The 24,777-nt window shown below is 34.3% G+C and overlaps 1 pseudogene; it reads left to right on the top strand.

Moving 5' to 3' along the window:
- Positions 1-21,882: 21,882 nt before the first annotated feature.
- On the top strand, positions 21,883-24,528 carry LOC112758526 (geranylgeranyl diphosphate reductase, chloroplastic-like; annotated as a pseudogene).
- The last annotated feature ends 249 nt before the right edge of the window (positions 24,529-24,777 follow it).

Below are 24,777 nucleotides of genomic sequence, written 5' to 3'. Positions count from 1 at the left end.
TCATCCACCCATTGCCTAATAAAACCACAAACTTGTTGGTGTTCAAACTCCCATTCTTCATCTGTTTTAGATTCTGGTTTTTGTGTAGAAAATACGGGTAAATGTAGATTTTTAACAAACAACAAATCTTTCATTTTGCTCTTCCATAGATGGTAATTAGTGCCATTCAAACTTATCATCCTAGTAGAATTATTTGCCTCCATCTTTCAAGCAAGTTATAACCAAATACCCAAAACTGAGCTCTGATGCCAATTGATAGGAATAAAACACACAATTCCCTACTTGCAAGAATCAGAGGAGCAACAATATCCACTCACAACAAGTATTAACACCAGCACAATAATACCCAATAGCAGCGAAAAAATCACATAAACTAGAAATTATAAATAAGCTAACACACCAAGATTTTTAACGTGGAAAACCTCCTCAATGAGAGAAGTAAAAACCACGAGTCACCAAGACCAGGATATAGCTTCACTATGATGAAAAATAGGGTACAAGAGAGTCACAAATTACTGCACAAAATGTGCATACAACAAGCCAAACAATCCAAGCTTCAAAGCTTTCAAAACAAGAACAAGAAGATGAAAATACCACAAAAACAGAGCTACTGTGCGTTGCCAATATCTCTAGCTACAGATGTCGAATTGAAGATCCGAACGGTGAAATCAAAGAACCAGATGTGTAGAACACACTGTCCAAATTTGAGCTCGATCCAACAGTTAACGAATCTGCAGTGACCAATTTACAGAGACAGCTTTGTGTATGTGCGAAAATAACTTTCTCTCTTCTCTTCTCTCTAGTGTTTGGTGTTCTCTTGCAAATGACCTCTCTCTCACTCAACCCTAACTCACCTCAGCCACTTCAACTATTCATGGGCTTGGATACTAGCATTTGGGCTTTTTCTCCACATAGGAAGGGAGCCCAAAAACCCAACAGATTCAACCCCCATTCTCTTAGCCATTGATTACCATCAAATTTTAATTTCAAAATTCCCATTTCAGTTGTAACACATCTCAATTTAAATATACATAAAAAACAAATTAAATAAAATTCAAATTCAAATTTTAATTTTACAATTCCCTAATAAATCTTATACCTTTTAATTATTAACACATTTTAAACAAAGCTGCACATCACTCCAGTCGTCTTCTCCCGTGCGCGCAGCTCCCTCGGCGACGAGCTCCTTCCACTGCAAAGAACTTCTCGACGCACAGCTCCTTCTCGACCCGCAGTTGTTCCATCGACAATGCGCAACAGGAATATGTATATCTTCTTCGATAAATTCCATCCAACACAAGCGGTTAACACCTTAATTGCATTCCAAACATATAATGCTGCAACTCCAGGATTCACGGATCTAGTGAATATCCAAACCCTCGTTCAATCTTGAATGATTCATCATCATACTTTATTGCCGAGCAGTGTTCCTTAATTACTTTAGATAAAAAAAAGTTTGGCCTGTTATAAGCGGAGAGATTGAAGAAAAAGTGTGTCATATATGATTAAGGTTTTTTTAATGTCATTATTAATTTGGATGTGGTAATTCTTAATTTTGTATGTATTTATGTTGTCTAATCAATTGTAGATGTGAAATTTTAGTGGGATTTGAATGTGTTCTGATTTAATTTTGGATGTGTTCGTGTTAAAATTAGATGTGTTTGTTGTAACACGAGTTAATAATTAAATTGGCTCCTAAAATTTGATCTCTGACTCAATTTAACCTTCTAGGTATCAATTGACTTTAACTGTACCCTAAAATTTTGGCTCGTACCTCAATTTGGCCCTTCCGTCATTATCCGTCACCGAAAAGCTGACCTGACAATTTTCGTTGACACCTGACACCCTAACAGTTAGATGACGTGATGAAATATTTGAAGGCATCAATTTAACCCCTAAAAATTTCAAATAAAACCTAGAAGTCCCAATTTTCCCAAATCACAAGAGTGTCTCCAAGAGTTGAGAAGAATGTTGGGGAGCAGCAGTCAAGGCTCAGGTAGCTCTAGTAGAGCTCATTCGCATGGTAGCTAGGTGAAGAACGCACACTGTGACAGAGGTGGAAGGTTCCGCATTGGTGCGGTTGTGGGTTGCGTCCTATTCTTCAGTGGTCTGGGACGGATTCCAATTCAAAAAGACCATTCTATGGATGCTCTAACTATAATGTGAGTTGGTTGAATTGTTGCAAGTTGGTTGTGTGTCTTATTCCTCAAATTCTTGTTGGTTTTGTAGTTGTTCTTCCTCTCAATTTTTTTTTGGATTTTTGGTGTTGTAGACTACCAGTAAGAGATGGTGCGGCTTTTTTAAATGGGCAGATGTTGAAGAAGAAGAAGCCATAGTTGGCAGAAATGAAAGTTCAGTTAGTGAAGACCATTGAAAAATATCTCTGGGATGGAAAATTAGTGCAGTTAAAGTTGAAATTAGAATATTAAAAATGTGAAATATTATGTTGTCTGTATTTGTTATTATTTTTGGAATTGTGATTGTAGCTTATGGAGTAGGTGGGATGAAATATATGTAACTGTGATATCAGTTATGTGAATGAAGCATTGTTATGTATTTAATGACAAAATAGAAATGGAATTTTATGTTCTCTTGGTAATGATATATCTTATAAAAAAATTTTAAAATCGAGATTATATAAAAGAGGAGGTATAACTTATGACCAAATAAGTATCAGAAGAGCATAGTTTGATCAAATTGGTCAAGCAGTTATGAGTTTGTATATGAAGACAAGATCAGGAACTGGCTCTAATAACTATATATGTAGTATGCACTTCCATTAGTGAATAAATTTAAGTGTATAGTTCATTTGTAAAAATATTGAATGCAAAATAATAACTTCGCCTCTCAATGATTATCTTTTTTGTTTCCATGAAAATAAAAATAGATGAGATGTTATGATATGACAAAAGAAAATCTAATAGAACCTTTTGTGGTTCTTGCACTTGACAGAGGACCCACAAATAAGTAATTCATTAAGTAATTCATAGTCATTAATCCTTGTCAATATCACAGCATTAGCAATAGCAGTATCTGTATCATACTTTAAATACCCTAGATAACATAGTTTCAAAATATTCTAAACCAAAACAGATTACTCTACATAACATAGTAACAAAATATCAAAAGAGCATAGTTTGATCAAATGCTCTCCATAAAATATGTTCTACACAACTTCCAGTCAACATTGTAAATCGTTTTCTATTTTGTTATTGGTGGTTTGAAGCCCGGGGTGGGGACGAATTTCATAAACTCTGCCAAGCGTGCAGCTGTCCCAGAACTTGCTCCTTGCATTGGATCCACCTTGGAAGTTGTTTCCTCTTAGATTACAGCTTGTCAGGCCTTGTCACCTGTTGTAGAGGTGGAGGTGGGTCTGATGGAGGGCCCTAGTGAAATTGTTAACAGAATTAGTGACCAATACAACCCAATAAAAACCAATCAATATATTATCAAATAGTATCAATCAATTGGATCTACCCAACATTTACTCATGTATTATAAACCAATACAAACCAGTTAATAGTTAATCAAATATTAGAAACCAATCACTATCTGTTCCTGATTTTCTGGCTCTGAGTAAGTGAGTTGGGTGAGTACAATCTCTGAAGCGTGTGCATCATCAACAACTTGCCCTGGTGCTAATGGAGCATTTTCATTAATCTCAGCAGCTTGGGTGTCAGTAATAGCAGCATTTGCTGGATCTGTAGTCTCTCCAACCTTAGAACCTTTTTCTTTTGCAACAACCGCCGCTGCTGCATTAACAAGGTCATTAGCTTTCCTATGAGCGCAACTCCTCTTTGTATGCCCCCTCGTATCCTAAACCAATGAGCATTATTTTCAAACTTCAAGTGGAAAAACAAATAAGAAAAACTCATTGTCCTGTCTAGAAAAAAAAGAAAAGAGAATAAAAGGGCAAAGATTTTTCACAATTGATTGCCAAAGTAGAACAAAGAAGTTAAAATCTTCACACAATCAATTACATAACTAATAGTCACAAGTATCTGAATACATATATAATTGTTACCAGGCCAAAATGACGTGACATAGTTTCAAAAATTTTAACCACCCGCTGATTAGATATAACACCACAATGCTCAAAATGCACTAAAATCTTGAATATGATCATCTACGACACCTCCAAGCCATAGTGCTAATGTCAATGTCTAAGGAAAATCAAGTAGTTCAGTTTATGATTATCACTTAATTTCAGATGTATAATAAAACACTCATGGTGGTCATTGATGCAGACGATGTTCAGCACAAAAAATATATGTAGTTGTACAGTTATACTATTAGACAAACATAAAAGAATAAAATTGTTCTTTTAAATTGCTGAAGGAGTAATACAATTGTTCTAATAATGGTTACTCCAATAAATAAATATATGTAATTTCAATAGAAAAGTACTGGACAGATATTAAAGAGTTCCATTTATAACAGGTTCTACAATGAGACAGAGGTTTCATTTTTATACTTGAAGTAAAAAGAACGAGAAGAAATAAAGAAAAATAAAGAAAACATAAACAAGGCAATTATTCATGTTTGATCTCTAAATCAATGCATGCAGTATAAACACTAAATGAAAATCTTAGAATGGCTCAATATTTAATTTGTGTCTGTCTACGGTAAGAAACACTTGAGTGTTCTAGCACTTGTTAGTTATTAGTCTTTACTAAAATTGTTGTGAAATATTTTATTTTTACAAGAAATTACCCAGTCAACAATTAAATTAAAATGGGATATGAAGGAATAAAATTGTTATTTTAAAATGGAATATGAAGAATCAATGACTGCTCAAATGGACAAAGAATGGAACGATTAAGTTGATCACAGCCACATACATGCAAAAAATTAAACCCTAACATACAAAAACTCTATCATCATTAACAATCATAATCAACCATATTCTCCCAAAGTTTCACTGATGAAGTAGAGTGAAAAAAAATGAAAAACAACCCACAACCAACATTTTGAGAAAAACAGAGCATGGTATGTTGAGAGCAACAATTTTGTTACTAACCTAATTTTGAAGAGATGGTGACTCCCAAGTAATTAATCTTCACAATGGGGGGTGAAACAAGTAAGAAAAGCTTCAAACCTCCATTACTGCGATACCCATGGTTCTTCTCTGACGGGAACGTATACAAGGGGAGGAGGAGGAAAAGGAAGGGTCAATTGGGTTTTACTTTTGAAGTGGTTAATGTTTGGATTTTCATTTAACCCATTTCTCATGTCAACGACGTTGTTTCTAAATATTTCGGTGCCAACAGTAAAACGGCGTCATTTTGAGAGTGCTAGGTGTCATTTAAAATTGCCAGGTCAGCTCTCCGGTGACGGAAAACGATATAAGGGCCAATTTGAGGCGCGGGTCAAAATTTCAGGGTACAATTAGAGTCAATTGAAACCATGAGGGCTAAATTGAGTCAGGGATCAAATTTCAGGGGTCAATTTGAGTATTAACTCATTGTAACACTCTTATTAAGGGAATATTAGGCTTCTGGTTGCGCTACTCTAATAGCAACGTAGATATTACGAATTTCATATAACTCTCATATATTTAATAATAAAATAGGAGTCTTTAATTTGAACCGTATAGATTTTTTTCTCGAAAAATCGAAAATATTTTTTTTAATAACGTACACACACAAAATAAGAGTCTTTTATAGAAATAATTCACAAACATTACATATTACAACACACACAAAATAAGAGCCTTTATACAAATAATTCACAAACATTACATATTACAGCGATGAGCATGACGGAACGGCAACGGTGCGCGAAGACAACCCCTCCAACTTGCGCGAGCTCCCTCTCCCCCCTCTGGTTCCTCCAGCGACGACGACGTTTCCCCTCTCCTCCTGGCTAGACGACGACGACGACGACGAAAATTCCAGCAGTGGCTCTGGCTTAACGGCGATGCTTCCCTCTCCGTGATATTCTCACCTCTCAACGGCACAGCGACGGCAACGGTAGCAGTGACGCTCACCACACTGTCTCCCTCTCCTTCCCTTCTCCCTTTCTTCTTCCCCCTCTCCATTTCTCCCTCTCTTCTCTTTTCTTTTTCTTTTTTGCTTCTTCGTGCATGGGTAACATGGGGTGATGGCGGCTGTTAGTGCTGGTGGGTGAGTGTGTGAGTGTGTTAGGGTTTTGATTTGGGAAAAAAGAGTAGAGGTAGGTAGATAATTTTTAATAAAAAATAGGGCTAATATAGTAATTGAAAAATCAGTTTTAAATCCAATAAAATTATCTTTAATCAAAATACTATTTATTCATCAAATTATTATTCATTCTCAAATAAATATTCTAATTCAATAATTAAAGATAACGAAATTAATTTTCTTTTATTTATAAGATAAGGTTCAAAATCTAAATATTTAAATTAAAACATATAAAATTCTTATTATTTTTCAATTACTAAAATTTTAAATTATAATAAAGAAATTGTCTAATTTAATATAAAAATCTCTGAAAATATAATTATGAATAAATATAATAAATTATAAATAATTTGTTATTTAATTTTTAAAAATCTGATACATTTGTTTTTTGCTGTGCCGTTTTTAATTATTCAGAAATTAGATGAGTATTATTGCTCTTGCAAGTGTTAATTAGCTTAGAAATTTTGTTAGTGAGATTTGCGATTGAAAGAAAAAAGCTCTAGTGAGTCGGACAATTTATTGTGTGAAAAAACCAATTATATGTGAGTTTTAGTTATCTATAGAAAAATATTATGTAATTGAGAGATGCTTGAATATTGAGTTGAGAGTTCAATTAAAAAAACATTTAAGAGGCCATATTTTTTACTTCAGTTTTGGTTTTTTTGTAATGATTTTTTTTAACGCTAATTTATTTGTTTGCTTGTATGAAAGATTAATTTGCTGATATTATTTGTTAATCACAAAGGAGCTTCAATGTTTTAGTGCTGCCTTATCGTTCTATTTTCATATTTGTATTGAGGATTTGTTCGTTTTTTATTGGTGATTTTAGCTGTATATCAATTATTTGGTATGCAATCTTATGATTTTAGTTTGATAGTCTTATAATATTGGATGTATAATCTTATAAATTTGGAATTGTAAATGAATTTCAAATGTGTTGATAAAATAATTAGTATGCATTATTATCATTTTGGATGTGTAAAAAAATCATTCGGGTGTATATTTAAGTCTAATTTCCTGTATCTAACATACAGTCGATACCCAAAAATGCCAATAAGAAAAAAGTTACTTGTGCTGGGAAAAAACAAGACTAATAATAAAATTAAATATTACAATTTCATTTCTCTTTTGAATTTTATGTGTCTATGTTGTTCATTCAAAAAGAAAGTTGGAAGGCCGAAGAAACCAAAAAGCCCTAAAAAGGTAGTTCATTTTATAATTTACGAATTTTTGGAGTTAATAAGTGACATATACAATATACTATAAACTAACTATTGTGTCAAATTTTCAAAAGACACTTAATACTCGATATTCTTCAACTGCCATAGCGAATATAATGGAGCATCTAAAGCATAAAGATCCAATCAAATACCAAGAGATTGAGAACATGGGTTTGGGATGCTTCAAGCACATCTCAGGTTGGTCAATAAATTAAGATTTAATAATTGTCCTGATGCAGTCATATAACAAGGATCGCATATACATGGAGGTTGAGACTGAAGACGTACCGGTTAATGCACGTTAGATAAGTCGAGCATTAGGACTCCTTATAAAAGGTAATACTTAAAATATATAATTAATAATATATAATTAATAATATATATATATATATATATATATATATATATATATAAGATTACTATTAATTGTGTAATCTTATAATTTTAAATTTTGGATATGTTAATGAAATAATTAACATGCATTATTATCATTTTAGATATGTAACATTTTTCTAGAATACCTATTTGCAAAATAAGAAAGCCACTACTACTACTTCGTTCAGAATCTCTAGAATTTAAGAAACTTCATGGTTACTGTTACGGATCCGGCCTACGGACTTCACACCCAGAATGGTCTTTGAACCCGGTTACACGGGTCCGAACTACATCCCCTTCTAGAAGGCCCGAAACCGACTCACTAGAACTTCTAACCAACAATCAAATTCAAATACTCTCCTTATCTTGGCCAAACAAGATAAGATAGGATAAATCACCTCCACCTATATAAATGGCAGCCCAGGCCTCCTCAGGTATGTCATTCATTCGACACACCTTATTCTTCTTAGATCTATTTTGACTTGAGCGTCGAAGTGTCTTTGCAGGTACCACTCTCCATTGCTCCAGTCAAATAATCCGATATCCGCTTCGACCCGAAGGTCCCTGATCCATCTTACAACTCGTACCGGAGGCATCCAGTACAGTTACATTTTTGTTTAATATAACAAACATAAAGTATAATAATTATTATGACGATCCTTGGCCTCCACCAAGTGGTGCCTTTATTTGTTATGATAAAAAATTAATTTAATCTTTACTATACATATGAAGCTACTTGCAACTTGTAGAGATCCAATGGCGTTGAACTAGTTTTGGAGAACAAATTAGTGCTTGTACATGTTGGATTTTTTTTCTCTTCTTTGTGAGGCTCAAGCCTAATATTTTGAGGATATTTTTTTGCACCCATTGTGCCACAACCTTAATCATATTTTTTGGGGTCATTGAGAGGTAGAGAGTATAGCCACAAAGTTAGAGAGAAGAAGGAAAAACAGAATTTTTGTTTTTATGCAAAGCAGTAAATTTCAAATAGTATTTTCTCATTCGTTCGCCGCTGGATCGGTTTGAAATTTTAACTTAATGTTCCTCTCATTTTGTTCTTTATTCTGGTCGGTGGAGATGTTGATTAGAGGTTTTCAGTGGGAGAAATTGGCTTCGCAAGAGAGAAAATAGGTTTCCCATTTTTACACAGAGCAGCATTCTTTGAACAGCAGTTTCTCATTCTTTCACCATTGAATCGACGTGAAATTTAGACTGTATTCTTCATTATGAACGGTGAAGATTTTAATTCGAGGTTTGTAGAGGGATAAATAGGCTTTGAACAACAGCTCTATTTTTGGGTACTTTTCATCTTCTTGCTTCTCATTTATAAGCTTTGGTGCTTTGATATTTTGGCTGGTTATATGCACGTTTTTGTGCTTTGTTTGAGACTCTCTTGTACCTCATTTGATTATAGTGGAGCTATTTCATTGGTCTAGACGACCCGTGGTTTTTACTTCTCACATTGAGGGGGGTTTTCCACGTTAAAATCTCGGTGTGTTCTTGTTATTGCTTTACTTGCTATATTTGCTTGTTATAGTTGTTGCCATATTGTGTTGTGAGTGCTTCCATATTGTTCTTGTATTGGACATTTATGTTGTTTCCACTGCTAGGCTCTTTCATATTGGCATCAGAGCTTGTTGGTATTTTTCTGGGCTTGTGATTCTTTGAACAATGGAAGCTAATACTAATACTAGTAGGATGATCACTCTTAATGGTCCTAATTATGATTTGTGGAAGTCAAAGATGGAAGATTTGCTTTATGTCAAAAATTTTCATCAACCAATTTTTGGTACAGAGAAGCCTAATGATAAATCTGATGATGATTGGACTTTGTTGCATAGACAAGTTTGTGGATATATTAGGAAGTGGGTTGACGATAATGTGTTGAACCATATTGTTGGAGAGACACATGCTCGGGCCCTTTGGATTAAGATTGAACAGTTGTATGCTCGAAAAACTGGGAATAACAAGATGTTTTTTATCAAGCAGTTGTTAGCTTTGAAGTACACGAATGGGACATCAATGACAGATCACTTGAATAATTTCTAAGAAATTATGAATCAGTTATCTTCCATGGGTATCAAGTTTGATGAAGAGGTTCAAGGATTGTTACTTCTTGGCTCCTTACCAAACTCGTGAAAAATTCTCAGAATGTCATTGTCCAATTCTACTCCTGATGGTGTAATCTCTATGGATCTTGCCAAGAGCAGTGTTTTGAATGAAGAAATGAGAAGAAAGTCAAAAGGTACATCGACTACGTATTCAGATGTTCTTATTTCTGAGTCAGGGGGAGAAACAAAAGTCGAGGTCCTAAAAGTAGAGATAAAAGCATAAGCAAGTCTCGAAAAAACTATAAAAATATTGAATGCCATCATTGTGGTCAAAAGGGACATGTGAAGAAATTTTGTTGGCAGTTAAAGAAGGGGAAAGCCAAGGCAAGTAAAGACAAGAGCACAAATAAATATGATGATATCAATGAAGACAAAGTTAATGTAACTCATGATGATTTTCTTCTTGTTGAGGAGTTTGAATCTATTAACCTTGTTGATAATAGCACTAGTTGGGTAATTGATAGTGGTGCTTCTATTCATGTTACATCTAGGAGGGATTTGTTTACATCTTATACTCCTGGTAATTTTGGTGAAGTGAAAATGGCTCATCAAGGTATTGCAAAATGTGCTAGTGTTGGACAAGTTTGGTTAGAAACCTCTACCGGTACCAAGTTGACTTTGAAGCGTGTGAAGCATGTTCCAGATATTCGGTTGAACTTACTTTCTGTTGGTAAGTTGTGTGATGAAGACTTAGATAGCTCATTTTCTCGTGATAGTTGGAAGCTCACCAAGGGTTCCATGGTTGTTGCTAGAGGTACTCGACACTCTACTCTTTATTTAACTCAAGCAAAGATTGTGAAAGATGTTATTAATGCTGCTGAGTTTGTTGATGAAACTGATTTATGGCATAAGAGATTATGTCATATGAGTGAGAAGGGCATGAATATGTTATCCAAGAGGAATCTTTTATCTAGTTGTAAGGTTGGTTTACAAAAGTGCAACCATTGCCTTGATGGGAAACAAAACAGGGTTTCTTTCAAGAGTCATCCACCTTCAAGGAAGCCGGAGATACTTGACTTGGTGCATTCTAATGTATGTGGGCCGATGAAGACAAGAACACTTGGAGGGTCTATCTATTTTGTAATCTTTATTGATGATCATTCTAGGAAATTATAAGTTTACACTTTGAAGACCAAAGATCAAGTTTTGAATGTGTTCAAGCAATTTCAAGCTTTTGTTGAAAGAGAAACTGGGAAGAAGTTGAAATGCATTCGTACTCACAATGGTGGTGAGTACTCAGGTCCATTTGATGCTTATTGTAAAGAGCATGATATAAGACATCAGAAGACTCCTCCGAAGACTCCTCAATTGAATGGCTTGGCTGAAAGGATGAGCAGAACATTGGTTAAAAGAGTTAAGTGCTTATTGTCACAATTTGGATTGGTAAAATCCTTTTGGAGTGAAGCTTTGAGCACTGTTGTTCATGTCTTGAACCGGACACCATGTGTTTCCTTGCAATTTGAAGTGCCAGAGAAGGTATGGTCAGGTAAAGATGTTTCTTATGATCATTTAAAAGTCTTTGGATGTAAAGCTTTTGTTCATATTCCCAAAGATGAGAGATCTAAGCTTGATGTAAAGACTAGGCAGTGTATTTTTATTGGCTATGACATGGATGAGTTTGGTTACAGGTTTTATGATCCTGTTAGCAAGAAGGTGATTCGGAGTAGAGATGTTGTCTTTGTTGAAGACCAAACATTGAAGGATATTGATAATGCTGAGAAGCCAATGGTTCAGTCTAGTGATAATTTTTCTGACTTGGATATTACTCCCTCTATGCCTATGGTAGAAGATGGTAGAGTTGAAGCTCAAAATAATGAGCACGATACAAGTGCAGGTGAAGATGGAATAGTTGATCCAATACTTGATGAAGTTGGTAATGATGATCCAGATGAACAACTAGCTTTGGAAATTTCTGCAAATGCACTCAGAAGGTCTATAAGAGAAAGGAAGCATTCATCAAGGTATTCTCCACATGAGTTTCTTTTGTTGACTGATGGGGAAGAACTTGAATACTTTGAAGGGGCTGTTGTAGATGAAAGCAAAGCTCAATGGCTTGAAGCTATGCAAGAAGAAATGAAGTCCTTGCTTGAGAATGATACCTATGAGTTGGTGAAGCTACTAAAGGGTATGCGAGTTTTGAAGAACAAATGGGTATTTTGAATCAAGAATGAAGAACACAATTCTAAGCCTCGGTATAAAGCTAGATTGGTTGTTAGAGGCTTTAGCTAGAGAAAAGGTGTTGATTATGAGGAGATATTTTCTCCTGTTGTGAGGATGTCATCCATTCGTGCTGTGCTTGGATTAGCAGCGTCTCTTGATCTGGAGATTGAGCAAATGGATGTGAAGACAACTTTTCTTCATGGTGATTTAGACAAAGAGATCTACATGGAGCAATCGGAGGGCTTTGTTGTTAAAGGAAAGGAAGATTTTGTGTGCAAGGTTAAGAAGAATCTTTATGGGTTGAAGCAAGCTCCAAGACAGTGGTACAAGAAGTTTGAATCTGTTATGGAGAAGCATGGTTACCGTAAGACAACTTCAGATCATTGTGTATTTGCGCAAAAATGTTTTGATGATGATTTTATCATTCTTTTGCTTTATGTGGATGATATTTTGATTGTGGGCAAGAATGCTTTGAGAATTAATGAGTTGAAGAAACAGTTGAGCAAGTTCTTTGCTATGAAGAACTTGGGTCCTACCAAACAAATTTTGGGCATGACTATTACTCGTTATAGAGATTCCAAGAAGCTTTATTTGTCACAGGAGAAGTACATAAAGAAGGTGCTTCAAAGGTTTGGCATGAATGATGCCAAATGTGTTACTAGTTCTTTTGCTCCTCATTTTAAGTTGAGTACCAAGCAGTGTCCAACCACTGATGAGGAGAAACAAGAAATGGATGAAATTCCTTATGCCTCAGTTGTTGGAAGCTTGATGTATGCTATGGTGTGTACTAAACCAGACATTGCTCATGCGGTTAGTACTGTGAGTCGTTTTCTCTCTAATCCAGGTAAAGAACATTGGAATACTGTTAAATTGATTATGAGATATCTCAAAGGTACAACTAACTTGAGTTTGAGTTTTGGTGGTGAGAAACCTTTGCTAGTTGGCTTTACTGATGCAGACATAGCAGGAGATATTGATTATCGAAAGTCTACTTCAGGTTATTTGGTCAAGTTTGCAGGGGAAGTTATTTTATGGCAGTCAAGGTTACAGAAGTGTGTTGCACTTTCTACCACAAAGGCAGAGTTTATTGCAGCAATTAAAGCATGTAAAGAGTTGTTGTGGATGAAGAAGTTTCTTGTAGCACTTGGTTTCAAGCAAGATCGTTATGTGTTATTGTGTGATAGTCAAAGTGCTATTCATCTTGCCAAGAATTCTACTTTTCATGCAAGATATTAACATATTGATGATAGGTATCACTGGATACGGGATGTGTTAGATTCCAAGTTGTTGAAACTTGAGAAAGTTCACACTGATTACAATGGGGCTGATATGATGACAAAAGCGTTGTCAAGAGATAAGCTTGAAACATGTTGTTTGATCGCCGGAATGGCGAGGGCCTCCACCTAGTCGAGAAGGGGGAGATTTGTTGGGTTTTTTTTCTCTCCTTTGTGAGGCCCAATCCCAACATTTTGAGGGTGTTTCTTTGCACCCATTGTGCCACAACCCTAATCAAATTTTTGGGGTCATTGAGAGGTAGAGAGTGTAGCCACAAAGTTAGAGAGAAGAGGGAAAAACATAATTTCTATTTTTATACAAAGTAGTAAATTTCAAATGGCAGTTTCTCATTCTTTCACCGTTGGATCGGTTTGAAATTTTAACTGCGTGTTCCTCTCATCTTGTTCTTCATTCTGGTTGATGGAGATGTTAATTGGAGGTTTTCAGTGGGAGAAATTGGCTTCACAAGAGAGAAAATAGGTTTTCCATTTTTACACAGAGCAGCATTCTTTGAACAGAAGTTTCTCATTTTTTCACCGTTGGATCGACGTGAAATTTGGACTGCAGATTTTGCACATTTTTTCCTTAATTATGAATGGTGAAGATTTTAATTGAAGGTCTATAGAGGGAGAAATAGGCTTTGAATAGCAGCTCTATTTTTGGGTATTTTTCATCTTCTTGCTTCTCATTTATAAGCTTTGGTGCTTTGATGTTTTGGCTGGTTATATGCACGTTTTTGTGCTTTGTTTGAGACTCTCTTGTATCTTATTTGATTATAGTGGAGCTATTTCATTGGTCTGGACGACCCGTGGTTTTTACCTCTCACATTGAGGGGGTTTTTCACGTTAAAATCTCAATGTGTTCTTGTTATTACTTTACTTGCTATATTTGCTTGTTATAGTTGCTGTCATATTGTGTTGTGAGTGCTTCCATATTATTCTTGTCTTGGATATTTGTGTTGTTTCTGCTGCTAGACTCTTTCAGTACATTGGAATACTCAGTAAAAAATATTAATAAATAATAAATACGTTTAATAATTCTGTAGGTCCTTATAATTTTACTGGATTTTCAATTAAGTTCTTATACTTTTTTTTTTCATTTTAATTAAGTCCCTATACCATTTAATTTTTTTCAATTAGATCTCAGCCTTTATAAAAACGTCTAAAATAATAGAATATTCTGTTAAATATATTAGACTTAATTGGGACATCTAAATATTTTCTAAATTTTAAAATCATCCCATTAATTTTCGTCTTTAATGCTTCTTTAGTACCAATTCATTCCATAACATAATCCTTTACCATGTCTTTATTTCCACCACCAACCCCTGCCGGAACCACCGCCATTACTGCCATTCTTCTTCTTCTAATTCCCACTCTCCATACTCCCCCATCCAACAACACGCTACCTTTCTCCAACCCACCTCCGGCGAAGTCTCCACAGTCGCCGAAGACGCATATGAATCCAAAACCTTCACTGCTGCAAAACTCTTCCTCTTCTGATTCCCACTCGCCACACTCTCCACCATCGAACCACGATCACACTCTTCATCACTACCCCCGCCACCACCACAACCACCACCACTATGAACTATCTCCTCCACCACCACTCTTCATCGAACCACCGCCATTATTGCCATTCTTCTTCTTCTGATTTCCACTATCCATACTCACCCCATCCAACAACACGCTACCTTTCTCCAACCCACCTCCAGCGAAGTCTCCACCGTCACCGAAGACGCATATGAATCCAAAACCTTCACTGCTGTAAAACTCTTCCTCTTCTAATTCCCACTCGCCACACTCTCCACCATCGAACCATGATTACACTCTTCATCACCACCTCCCGCCACCTCCACAACCACCACCACTGTGAACTATCTCCTCCACCACCACAACCCTAACCTACTCCTTCACCCTGGCAAGCACAAAATACCCAATTTTAGTCCTAAACTCAGAATCCAACAAAATATTATTCAATTTAATGTCACCATAAAATCACTGAAGGGTCACAACAATGGTGCAAGCACTCCAACCCTTTGGCCACCGAAACGACAACGTCGAAGCACGTTTTCCAGTTTATAAGCTCAGGACACTTGAAGCGCCATTTCTGGCCATGCATCACGCGCCATCGTGTGTTGGGTGGTTCTGTCGCTATGGACGTCATCTTCCTCGGCTGGTTCTGTTCCCCACCACGTACAATCGACGCCGTTCAGAGTTCATGTTCCACATTCAAGTATATTGGTTCCTGAATCAGAAGCTCCAATTGCAAATCTGAAATTATTGTTGTGATTTGAATTTGTTATGGTTTTGTTGCCGACGAGTTTCTCTCTTCCCATTCATTGCCGGTGTCAGTTTCTGAATATTTTAATGTGATATGAGTTCAGTTGGATGATTTGGAAAAGGGTTTCTATTGAAATTCCCTATAAAAAGTGTATATAAGATTTAGAATTCTATGAATTTAGCAGTAGAAATATAAATTTTAATTAGAGGCCACCTCTAGTAATGGAATTAAAGGCTATTTGTAGTCTGATTGAATGCTTGTTGCAGGTTTTAATGCATATTAATTTCTTGTGCTGCTGTTGGTTTTTGACTTTGTTATTATTGGATGGAACTGTGTTGCACATGTTGCATTAGGTCATACTACTAGAGTGTCATCGGTGTACTCCCTCATGAACTCCTTAAGCTTCTCCTTCACACTCTCCTTCAGCTTCACTGCACCATCGGTGGTGAAATTCACCTTAAAGCACGATCTTCATCCCTTCTGCTATGTAGAAAGGGAGTTTGTTGGTAGAGGGATGGTGGTGATGGATGAGGAGGGTGAGGAAATGGTGGACGATGTGGGGGAGTGGTGAAGGACAGTAAGAGTAGAAATTATAAGGGTAGAGTATAGGTAAATAAATAAATTCACACTTCACTAACGCTTTTTAAACGTTTAACATCAATAAAAAATATTTGGTAACAAAAAAATATTAGCAAAAAAAACTAGATCTTGCTTTATTTAATATTCATTAAATGTTATAACAATTAATAAATACTAAATAAGGCAAATTTCTGCTTATTTTTTTTATTTCCCTAGCATTACCGAACGTCAATAAAGACTTAATTGAAAAAATTAAATGGTATAAGAATTTAATTAAAAAAAGTATAGAGACCTAATTAAAAATTTGGTGAAACTATAAAGATCTACAAAGTAATTAAACCTGATAAATAATTCACTGCTACAAATAGTGTTGCTAACTTGCTATATATAATGAATCTTTGTGATATGGTATGATTGATATCATAATTGTATAATCTTATAAATTAGGAATTGTGAACAAATTATATGGATTTGAGTTTCAGATGTGTTGATGTATAGTTTTTCTCTAGTAATACTTCTCTCACTCCTGTGCTTCTATTTTACAGGTGATAGTTTTTTAAAGTTAGATATGAAAAAGCATCGTCAACTCATAAACACATTTGAAGGCAGAACCCAAAAAGAAGTTAAAGACCATGTAATAAGATGTTCAGTTGCAATTGAACCAGAAAAGGAGGAATATACTTTATAATGCTTGTGATGAAGGTCTTCCTGTTTGCTACCAGTAATAAGTACATTACTATATCATTCATCTCGAGCATGATAGACATGCATAATCCAATGCAATTTTTTTAGCGTAGATACATCTATGATTGTGTTAAGGGGGGCATAAGAAAATTTCAGGAAGATGGCATAAAAACTATTGATGAATGCATGTTTGCTCTCTTAGTAAGTTAAGCCACATCACTTGATATATTTAGACTCACTTGAACGTTAGTGTTGAATTGCTGATGTTTTTTGTGGCAGATACTCTACTTGCATACCAACAAACACAGTGACCTTAAACCATGGATGAGGGAATGGACTATAATAGCAGCCTTGAACCATGGACGAGGGAATGGACTCTTGCTACGCTTAGAGAATTAGTAAAGGAAGAAGAAGTTCAGGAATCGGTATAGATGGATATGTAAATGTATTTATTTTTTTTACTATGGACCTTTGTTTGAGAGTTAATGTATAATGTTAACAGGGCCTAATTTAGAAGATTGATGAGTTAAGAAAATCCGAAAGGAAAAAGGGTAACATGGATGTACCACGAAAGAGAACGCCTAATTAACGATGGGGTGCACAAGTGAGATCTCGGATTAAAGAACAAACAAGAAAAAAAAATTGTTGAGGAGTCAGACAAAGAAGAATTACTAACTAAAACTGACACAAGCGACAAAGAAGGGTGTCATAGAAAGAACCCAAGCTCAACATCCTCCAAAAAAATGAATGTTGCCTCTTCTTGAGATGACTCGTTCAATGGTAACAAAGACAGTCAGAAACAGACAAGTTTAAATGATAATATAGTTTAGAATTAGATTTATTTGTATAATTTTGGATGTGTGTAAGTAATTACTTGTGTGCTATTGTGTAATTTTGTGTTCAAATAAATACGTTTTTATTATATTATATTGATTTAAAAGACTTTGTGTGTGTAGTCATGAGCTCCAAGAGGAGGTTGTTGCTAATTGTGGAGCACCTAATCCCATGAGCAATGAAGAACACCATGTTGTCAATGTATTGGATGAAAAGTAAGTACATATACTTCTTATTACTGTTACAATTTAACTATACGATATGTACACTACTATTGAACCTGTGATAGTGTGAAACTTTTTAGATTGACTGCTCATTTTTTATTTGTGAGGTGCAGGACATCAGAAGTGTTCAATGGCAGCAAAGACCGTCTAGGACAAACAAGTTTGAATGATGATATAGTTTAGAATTAGATTTATTTGTATGATTTTGGATGTATGTAAGTAATTACTTGTGTGCTATTGTGTAATTTTAGATGTGTTTTAATAAGTACGTTTTTATTATATTATATTGAGCTAAAGAACTTTGTGTGTGTAGTCATGAGCTCCAAGAGGAGGTTGTTGTTAATTGTGGAGCACTTAGTCCTATAAGCAACGAAAAACACCATGTTGTCAATGTATTGGGTGAAAAATAAGTTCATATACTTATTATTGATGTTACAATTTAATTATACGATATGTACACTAGTATTGAACCTGTGATAATGTAGAATTTTGTAGATTGACTGTTCATTTTTTATTTGCGATATGCAGGATGGATATCCGGGTGTTTAAATATAGTTGTGTATTCCGGATCCCACGAAAGTGTGAGGAATGTGGATGGCGGCAAGATTGATCATGGAATACCCAAGATGATGCTAACGACTATAATAGGCTTTCCCCAAAAATCACATATGTCAATAACACTCCACTAAGGCTTTGCTCGAGTGATCATCCGACTTGATTTTGATGAAGATGAGAAAGAAAAGGTGTACAAATGGGTAATGGATGACAGCAATCCCTTGGATGAAATAATCCTATGGTACCGCATACACTATATGTTGGACCTAATACGAAGAGACCTGAAGACATTAAAAAAAGGAATGGGTCGATGGATCGGGTAATGTACCTAATAAAGAATAGTTATGGATTTATGATTTTGACCCTTTCTTTAATCTTTTTTTATGCGCTTTATGCTTTTATGCATGTGCAGGTGATAGAGTGCATGTGTGTCATCTTTAATGAGCTCTCAGCCAAGAGATTTCAAGAAGAATTCTACTATGTTAACCCGATGATACTGCTACGGCGAACACCTATCAATATTACTTTTTACTTGTGTTTAGATCGATACACATAGTAATAAACTAATTTGGACTAAATATGTACATGGACGGGTTATGACACCGATGAATGTTAAAAAAATTCAAAAAGACAAACACAGGCCGGAGTATGTGGGGTTAGCACAATGCTGGAGAATAAGATTTAATTTGTTTGTTCAACAAGGTAGAGACGGTTAAGAGACATACATTATATCTCTATAAATATTACATCCAACAAGTATAAAATTTTGTGTGCATGCCTTTTGTATCTTTGTACATGTATTTAAAAATGACTTTACTAGGTAGACAATGACTTTTGTGAACAATAGACTCTAAAATTGGCCCAATGAAGTAAAAATACACTACAACCCCAAATTACTCACCTAAATCTTAATATTAGGATAACCATTCGTACACCTATTAAATTGAAGTTTGAACATTCGATAATCGATATATCCATTGTTCACATTGTTTAGTACATTACTTACTCTTGACTACCTATTTAGACTTCTCTTAGTGATTATAGGATAGAAGTTGATGAATATGCGGTAAATAAGCAAAAACACGATCAATAAGATTTTAAAGCATGTCTAAATAAAACTAATAACCATTTGCTTTTCAATAATTATTTTGGTGTGTTCTCTTGTCCGGATTACAACATCCAGAAAGAGGGCGTAGTATACTTTTATTGTGAGTCTTGTAACTTCGTGGTACTCTTCTAACGCATGCATTTTTTAGTAACAAGTACCTTCTCAACAACTATGGCTTCAAGTACCCGATCTTTTTAACTATGTGCCACATGACAGCATGTTCTTTGTTTAGTTATGTTGTCATAGGGTGGATGAAGGTGGTCCCTTTGCAAACCATACTATATAGGATTTAGTTTTTCAAGATGTTTGCTTTGAGTCTTGTTTTATGTCTCTATTGTATTTGGAAATATGTAGTTGAAGTACCTTTGTATGTTGTTTAACTAGGCAATTGGTGCCACATCGTCTTTTTTGCTACCAATTTTATTTACCTAATGACGACGTTTAATATAGAGGTTTGGCTCACATGTCTCGTACTTGTTCCAGTTGCATTGGGATCATCAATGCCAGTGAAGTAGGGAATGAAGTATGTGGAACAAAGTTATGGATTTGAAGTTAACCGAGTTTTAGTTCAATTCTATTGATCTCTTGATTGGTTAATCAGAACCGCGTCTGTACATAAAAAAGGGATATTTTAGAGATGGCTTTATTGCCTTAATTGGCAGCTTAAAATTCTACTAGATTTAGGTCACTTATAGTTGTTTTTTCGCATGACATATCTTGATTGTCATGTCAACCTTTTCTAACTCCTATCAATGGAAGTACTTTTTTTTTTTTTTTAACAAATGTATACCTTTATAACAATTTTAAATTTATTGAAAATATTTGTATCGGTACTAAAATTTGGAACACTTTTTTAACCACGACAAAAAAAATGGTAATATTTTATGTGATTAAGTATTTATTTAGGTGAAATTCATAAAATTTTAAAAGATTTGTTTAAATGATATTTTTCACATCATAAATAAATAAATAAGTACTTTTATTTGATTGTACTCAAACATAATTAATAAATAAAAATATTTTTTTATATAAGATATCCAAAAATAAAATTATTTTATCTTTTTAAAAGATTTTTTAAAAAAAATATAATTTTAAAAAAGATTTTTTTTAGAAGATCACCCAAAACAAATCCTAAATCTTTCTAAAAACATCTTATTCTATCTTTTAAAATTTGTTTTTTTGACATGGATAGTTACTATAATTGTGTTATGTAATTAGTATAATTAATAATTATAGAGTTCTTCTTATGTACTCTTACTAAAAATGAGTATAATTGACAAAATTTACTTAAATTTAAAGTCAATTTAAATAGATTTATAAGCATTTTTTATTCTATAAAAAATTATAGCATTAATATTTGATATAATTTTTAAAATTAATTTTCAACCTTTTAAAAAATTATTTAAAATACTTACGGAGAAATTAAAAAAAAAGTTATTTTTTTATAATATAAAAATTTTTTTTATCATTTTTTTAAATAAATATTTTTATAACTAAAAAATCAAACATAAAATAATTTATTTATAAACTATTTTTAATATAAATTCTTATATTTTAAAATTTTATTTCAAAAGAGTTTAATTAAATTTTTTTTATCTAAATTGACTCTTTATTTTATAGGTTATTTTATTCTTTTTCAACTTTAGAAATTATCTAATTTATTTAATTATTTAATAAAATTCTTTTTATTAGATTACACACTTTTAAAAAAATATTACATAATTATTAATAGAGGAGTGCTAGAGACAAGTAAGTTTTGTGATTTGTAGCCATCAATTAGTCATTATTAGTATTTTTAATGGTGTGAGTCTAATAACGTGGGATTATTCACTTTTCTCTTAATAGTTAAGTGTTGGCCAAATTTTAATAAAAGTGCTGGCCTCCTAAACTTTCTCTAATTAATATAAGTTATTAAATTATATTTAAATTTATTAATCATCAAAACTTAAGATTAAGTATATCCTTATAAAATTATAATTCATACTTCTATTTCGGTTCAACGAATACTTGTATTGGAGACAGACAGAAAAAATTTGTTTATAGATTTATCACTATATTTGATAATAAATTTTTTTTCAAGTATTGGAGATAATTTATTCACAACTTTTATGTTAATGCGATTTTTTCTAGTGTTATTACTCTGTTAATTAATTGAAAATGAAAACACTAATTTTAATATTTAGATTAATCAAATAACGTCTGTAAACTTTTAGTATGTGATAGGTCTTTAAAAAAGAGTTTGGTCAGTTTCAATTGAACATGGGAACTGGAAAGTGAGTTAGAAATTTAACACCTACAAACAGAATTTGCACAACGTGGCAACCTATCAACCACTTAAAATCCTATAGGCACTTCCAAGCTTCAAAGGCGCAATATCACAAACATTATCCACATAAAATCTCCGGCCTCAATTCTCCTATCTAACGGCCACAAACGCCCCAAAATCTCTTGTCATATCCACAATCACCAACAAAACTCATATTCACACTAAAATAGACAAAATATCAAAACTTAAAAACAAAAATCACCCACACTCACACTCACTAGCACCATGAACTCTATGGTTCTCAAATCCTTCATCGGACTCCGCAAATCCTCATCGGAACCCACCCATTTTGCCGTCCACCAGAAGTATGCCACCATCAGCTTTCCCCAAAAGCTCAAGGTCATTGCCGAAAAAACCAGTCCCAAGCTCCAAGGCCGCAACCTGCGTGTCGCTATCGTTGGCGGAGGTCCAGCCGGGGGATCTGCCGCCGAGACCCTAGCAAAGGGAGGCATCGAGACGTTCCTAATCGAACGGAAAATGGATAACTGCAAGCCGTGCGGGGGCGCCATTCCACTATGCATGGTGGGAGAGTTTGACCTGCCATTAGACATAATCGACCGACGCGTGACGAAGATGAAGATGATATCACCGTCGAACGTGGCGGTAGACATTGGAAGGACCTTGAAGCCGCACGAGTACATTGGAATGGTGAGGCGTGAGGTTTTGGACGCGTACCTCAGAGATAGAGCAAAAGAGAACGGTGCCACCATTATTAATGGGTTGTTCTTGAAAATGGATATGCCTAAAGATAAGAACTCACCTTACGTACTGCATTATTCTGGGTATGATGGCAAAACTGGTGGAGTTGGTGAGAAGAGAACGCTGGAAGTTGATGCTGTCATTGGTGCCGATGGGGCTAATTCTAGAGTTGCTAAGGCCATTGATGCTGGTGACTATGAATATGCCATTGCATTTCAGGTATTATCCTCTATATCATCTTAAATTACTTTTTCCTTTTGAATTTCTTCATTTTAGTTTTATTTGGTCTTGCAAATTTCTCTTTAGTAACTTTATAATGTTTGAATGCAATGCTTAGGCAAAATGTACTTATTTCGTTGTCAATAAGTTGATAGAAAAAAGTTTTATTTTTTAATTTTTTTAGTATATTTAATAAATTTTTAGTAATAAAAATAAAAATATTTAAAAAAATACTCAATTTTTATGAAGCTATAATATATATATTTTTAAGATTTTTTAAAAAAAAATAACATAATAAATGAATAAAAAATATTTTTATATTATTATACTTGAACATAATTAATAAATAAAATTTTTTTATGAGATATCTAAATATAAAATTCTTTTTATCTTTTTAAGAGATCTTTAAAAAAAATATATTTTTTTTTGGAAGCTCACTCAAACAACTCCTCCTTTCATTTCATTTCATGATTTTCGTCCTTGTATGTTATTTATGAATTTGGTCTCATTCGGTTTGTTACCTAATTCAAAATGAGAATCTAATGTTAGTGATTACACTTTATGTACTCCTTATATACTCTTATTAAAAAAATTAATTACAATCATAAATCAAATGACTGATTTATGTTGCTAATACAAAATGATCTAGGTAACACGATTTATTATAATCAATAAAAATGCGATATGATAGCATACTCTATGGATTAAATACTTATATTTAATAGAAATTAAATCTCTGCATTACTTGGATTTAGAAGGGTTCAATTTGATTTAGTTCCAATGTAAGTTGTTTTAAGAATTGTAAAATTCTGATGTTTTGGTAGTGCTATTTGTTTTATTAGGAGAGGATAAAGATCCCGGATGAGAAAATGGTGTATTATGAAAATCTTGCGGAGATGTACGTTGGGGATGATGTATCCCCAGATTTCTATGGTTGGGTGTTTCCGAAATGCGACCATGTTGCTGTCGGGACAGGCACAGTAACACACAAGGCAGACATCAAAAAATTCCAGCTAGCAACAAGGAAAAGAGCAGAAGATAAGATCATCGGAGGCAAGATCATCCGAGTGGAGGCGCATCCCATCCCCGAACACCCCCGACCCCGAAGACAGGGAGGGTGGCCCTTGTGGGGGATGCAGCCGGGTATGTGACGAAATGCTCTGGCGAAGGGATCTATTTCGCGGCAAAGAGTGGGAGAATGTGCGCAGAGGCTATTGTGGAAGGGTCGGATAATGGGAAGAGGATGGTGAATGAAGGGGATTTGAGGAAGTACTTGGAGAAGTGGGATAAGACATATTGGCCTACGTACAAGGTGTTAGATGTGCTTCAGAAGGTGTTTTATAGGTCGAATCCGGCAAGGGAGGCATTCGTGGAGATGTGTGCTGATGAGTATGTTCAGAAGATGACATTTGATAGCTACTTGTATAAGACAGTAGTCCCTGGGAATCCATTGGAGGATCTCAAGTTGGCCATTAACACCATTGGGAGCTTGGTCAGAGCAAATGCTATTAGAAGGGAGATGGACAAACTCAATGTATGATCAGTGATCAATCACAGTATACTTATATTATCTATGCCCCTATATATCATGTCGTCTTGATATATACAAGTGATTATAACTATAAGCTAGCTTTAAAATTTACTGCAATCCAATTATCGGCTCTTGGCCAAAGGTTTACCCCTTACAATAGTGGAATGGTAAATTATTTCTCTGAGATTTAGTGATATTACACTATTATTATAGTTAAAACTTAAAAGTGATACTACTATTTCTTGAAGTTTAAGTAAGGATATTTTACATGATACTTTCATATTTTGCAAAATGTAAACACTTAATTCCTTTGAAAAAAAATGACATTAAGTTGATGTAGAAATATAGATAGGACTAATCATGAGTATCTATGCAATGCTCATGTATAAATGGAAAAGTACAGGGTTAACTATGTTATAAACCAACTCTTCTA

Source organism: Arachis hypogaea, chromosome 16 (genome assembly GCF_003086295.3).
Source record: "Arachis hypogaea cultivar Tifrunner chromosome 16, arahy.Tifrunner.gnm2.J5K5, whole genome shotgun sequence".
In the NCBI taxonomy this organism is placed as follows: Eukaryota; Viridiplantae; Streptophyta; class Magnoliopsida; order Fabales; family Fabaceae; genus Arachis; species Arachis hypogaea.
This window is presented reverse-complemented; position numbering and strand designations above follow the sequence as displayed.